The sequence below is a fragment of the Condylura cristata genome, unplaced genomic scaffold, assembly GCF_000260355.1.
Source record: "Condylura cristata isolate star-nosed mole 26May11 unplaced genomic scaffold, ConCri1.0 scaffold00005, whole genome shotgun sequence".
Lineage (NCBI taxonomy): Eukaryota > Metazoa > Chordata > Mammalia > Eulipotyphla > Talpidae > Condylura > Condylura cristata.
This window is the reverse complement of record NW_004567106.1, coordinates 17,532,940-17,537,736: the sequence shown is the minus strand read 5'-3', so window position 1 is coordinate 17,537,736 and position 4,797 is coordinate 17,532,940. Positions and strand designations below refer to the sequence as shown.

The following is a 4,797-nucleotide window of genomic DNA, read 5'->3' as shown; positions in this document are numbered from 1 at the left end:
TTAAAGTGAAGTATCAGCATTTAGTTATATATAAAATCACATATTATCTATAGCTTATATGTTGTAAATTAAAATGTATCTTATATAATGCAATTGCATGTAATATAATTAACATATAACACATGCAACATGTGATTATTATTAGTAATTAATAAGACATATGATATACAGTATTATAAATATGTAACACCTATTTTTATTTTATTTTTGCCAGCAGTTATTTTGAAAGGCTGCAGGTTTACCTCCGACCTGGCGTCGGCACTCAGTTATTGAAACCAGCAATGTCCACGCTCTGCACCTGTTCCTCTGACTTGGTGATCTCTTCTTCTAGTTGCTCATTGCCCACTTTGTCATCTATTGCAACCACCGGTTCCAGCTTGGAGCACCACATCCCTACCCTACGTCAGCTTGTCCAGCTGCACTGAACATACACAAGTCTTCCGATGGGCCGCATTGGTCTCATTACCCAGGGCTTGAAGTTCAAGAGGATGGAGGATTTTACCATCAGCACCAACTGTGTGGCCTACTCAGAGTACTGTAGCAGCCTCTCCTCCCGTATCCGGGCAGCCTCCTTGTCCTCACTGCTGTCAAATAGGTCTTCGTCATCTGTGACTCTGGCATCCTCTTGGTGGGGCTCCAGCTTGGCACATGGGGCATACTGCCTGGTCTGCAGGGCTGTGGCCTCGTGGGCAGGCAAGCTCTTCCCGAGCACACTCAGCCGGGCTTGCAGCTTGGAGAGGGCCTGCTGCAGGACCTGCAGATCCGTCTACACGACCAGTTCACTGTGGTCTCCACCTGACCTCATGGAGGCCCCAAGGCCTGTGCTTTGAGCCAGGGATTTTTGGATGTTTCTTTGACTTTCAGAGTATCCTCGAAGGGATGCGCTGGTGCCATTCTGCTGGCTTGAGGAGTACTCAGATCCAGTCATTTGCTGCCAGAATTTCCTTTCTGCATCATCATATTTGAACTTGGCTAGCTAGGTCTTCCTGTGAGGAGGAAGTGTGTTTTCCTGACATCGGTCAAGGACACAGTGGCCGAAGAGGAGAGTTTGGTGGTGCCAGAAAACTGAGGAAAGGTATGTAACATTTAATTAACTTTGTTCTGGAATAATTTTTGGTTTATAAAAATGTTAACAAGATACGGTATTGCCATCTTCTTTTCAACTATTTTTTGTAAAATTAATGTGATGGTAATTTTATCAACACTGAGAGTCTTCTCCACAGTATTATCAGCTAAATTTTAAGATACTCTGTTCATATTTCATTGCTTTTTGACCGATCTCTTTTTCTACCAATATGTATAAAACAACACATAATTGTCTCTAGTGTGTTGAAGCTCTCTCTCTCTTTTTCATGACCTTGAAAATTTCAGAGTACGCTAAATATTTTATAGACTGTCATTACATTTGGACTTACCTGCTGTTTTTCTCATAATTCGATGGGGATGGTATTTTTTTGGACTGAAATTACAGTGAAGAGGGCTCTCTTAATATTGTCTCAGGTGTGCATGGCATCCATAGGAAATCATTGGCAGTGTGAAAACTGTCACTTGGTTATAGTGGTGTATTACTTATTTCTGTTGTAATCATTAGGAAAAACTGTCTTTAAGTAACACTAAATCATTCTTATAAATAAGAAACATAGTGTGGGTGTCACTGGGCTAAAAATCAAGGTGTTAGCAGGGCTGAATTCTTTCTGGAAATTAGTTTCTCTAAGATATGCATGTGTATATATATATATATATATATTTATGAGTTAAGTTTTATAAAAAATTACATCAATTTTATTAAGTATGAAATCTGTGAAGTCCCCATGGGTACCAAGGAAGAGTATACTGTAGCAAAATGTATCAAAATACATCAAGTTCTGTATTAACAATTGTGATTTGGCCAAGGGGCTTAAATGTGTTCTTCAAAATTTGCTGCAGGCAAGCTTTTTAAAAATGCTCTTTTGAATTAGTAAATTTGACAACTTGTTTGTAAATAGTTTTTATTTATATGTGTACTCAAAGGGCATGCAAGATGGTTAGATTTAATAAAGATTTATTGGTAAAGATGAAACTGGGGTAAACCAGTTGTAGAGTTTACCATGAAACTGGGATATCCTTATACAAGCTCTTATCGTTATCCTGAACATAATTCTTCTGAGAATTCGCTGCTTGCTATAGATGATGGGAGAGAAAAAAATCCAGTGTACTTGTTAGCCCTGACCTTGCAAACAAACAATATTGACTTTTTCTTGGTTTGCAAAAGGAATGAACTCATTTACAGTACTCAAAGAACACGTGAGTGTGTGGACAATCCAATATAATGATGGCTTAATATTGGCGCTAAAGTTCCTATTGAGTCACATGATTAACAAACAGTATTAAAAGCTACATATAGAGAATATTAGAATTGAGGGCTGAATTAAGAGTAAAAGGGTGATGGAGAATGGATTTTTGCTTATCTTACTAAACACACAGTCATTAATAAGACTTGGAGTTTTATAAAATGCTATTTCAATCTTGCTATTATAACTTGGTTTCTGCTTTACAGGGGGAAAAAAAAATCTAAGCAATTTGTGAGCAGGTTTTCCCTGGAGCCCAGGGAAGTTCACAGAAGCCATATTCTTTCAATACCCTTTGATTTTTTTTGTTTTTATTTACTTTATATATAACATATATATATATATATATATATATATATATATATATATATACACACATTACATCATTCTTCATTTTGCACATTTTTCATCTCAGTTGTAATCCCCATGGATTTTCCACTACCACTTCACCCATGTGCCATCACCATAGTCTCATGTGCTCTTCTGCCCCAGTTTTGATCCTGTTCTCTTCTCCTCCCCTGTAGAATGTCTCTGGTTTATAGTTGTTAGTTGATGTTTGTTTTTACTTTATTACAATCACTATATGTGTCTGTGTGCGTGCGCGCATGTGTGTATCCTTTACACTCCTGCTGTGAATGAAACCATCCAGTATTTATCTTTTTCTTTCTTATTTTACAAAGTGTGATCTTTTCCAGCTCCATCCATGTTGCCACAAATAACATGAGTTTGCCTTTGTTGATTGCTGAGTAATATTCCATTGTGTATATGTACCACATCTTCACAGATAAAAAAGTGAACAACCCTATCAGAAAATAGGCAGAAGAGCCAAAAAGATACTTCTCCAAAGAGGAAATGCAGATGGCCAACAGGCACATGAAATAATATTCAGCGTCACTTGTAATAAGGGGAAATGCACATCGGAATCACAGTGAGATACCAGTTACACCAATAAGAATGGAACATATTAAAAACCTAGCAACAATAAATGTTGGCAAGGTTGAGGAGAAAAGGAACTTTCCTACAATGCTGGTGGGGTTGCAAACAGGTACAACCACTATAGAAAGCTGTTTCTCAAACTGCTGAAAATCGTTTCCATATAATCCAGCAATTAGGAGTGGAATTGCCACCCAGAAGACACAAAAACATTAATTCCAAAGGACACCTGCACCCCTTTGTTTATTGCTGCTCTATTTACAACAGAGAAGATATGGAATCAGCCCAAAGGCCCAAAAATAGATGCCCCTTTGATATTCTTACATGTCTCTCTGCTTCCCACGGTACTAGACCATTTGCCTCATTACCATGGGTAATGCAGAAGAGAAAATGGGGGTTCTGTAATAGTGTGCTGCTGTTGGGTAGCTGGACTCTCACTCAATGTTCTCACTTCCCCAGGGTTAGTTAAACACTGTGTGTTAGGCTCTCTTGGAGCAAGGGTTAGTACTTGCAAAACTCTTACAGTCTCCAGTGCATCCAAACTTTTTAAAAATGGAGTGCTAGATTACATCCTTGGGAAGGTGACACTTCCACACAGTCGCTGCTGTCTCTGGATATCTGTTTAAATCAGCTCGGTTTTTCCCTTGATAAGGATGGGAGCAGCTGAGGCTGGTTAGCAGTTCCTGCTGGTTCTATATTACTGGATGCACATAGGAGCAAAATTCCTCCCAATTCCCTTGGTGTTTGATACTGGATACCACAACTCCCACAGAGGTACTTTTGTTCATGGATGGATGCCTAATTAGTTGTTAAAAAGAGGGGACAAAATGGCATTTTATGTCACCACCATGATGACCTTACTCCCTGAATATTTTAATCAAATAGGCGCTATGTGTGCACATGTGTGTTAAGTGTAAGAGGAGCTAATTTTTATTTTACAAGGTATTACTAAATTTTTAGCTTCTAAAAGTAGTTCTCATATCCCTTGATGAAAATCTTAGACATATAAACTTATGCTCACATTCATACACACATGCATGCACAAAAATACACCTGAAATCATGTGTATGTGTTAAGAGTACAGTTATTAAATAAAATATAATACGGTAGATATAGATCTTACTAATTATGTCTATATATACCTACGTTACTAAGATTTTTCCCTGAAAGATTAAGATTTTTCTCTTATGGAATAAAAGTTGGCTCCATTTATAAATGGAGAAACTTGCTCCATGGTCCACCTATTCCTGGAAAAAGGAATGGTAAAAGTTGTATACTTGACTAAATTAATAGTGATAATGAAATAGTATATTTGCAACATTTCTTTCCTTTATTTTCTTGATTTTTCATGAAATAACACTTTGGATTTCACTTCATTGCTGCAGTTTTGAGGACTCTTTACCTGACTTTGGTCCCTTGCTTTGGGTTCCCAAGTAGCAAAAATAAAATGAAGCGCTTTGTTGCTGTTGTGTTACAATTAAAACTGGTTACAGAAAATTTCTGTATTTTATGATCTATTCAACTATCAATTCTACTT

At 37.5% G+C, this 4,797-nt stretch overlaps 1 pseudogene; it reads right to left on the bottom strand.

Annotated features, from left to right (window-relative positions):
• Positions 1-262: 262 nt before the first annotated feature.
• LOC101622244 lies at positions 263-4,048 on the bottom strand (annotated as a pseudogene).
• Positions 4,049-4,797: the final 749 nt, after the last annotated feature.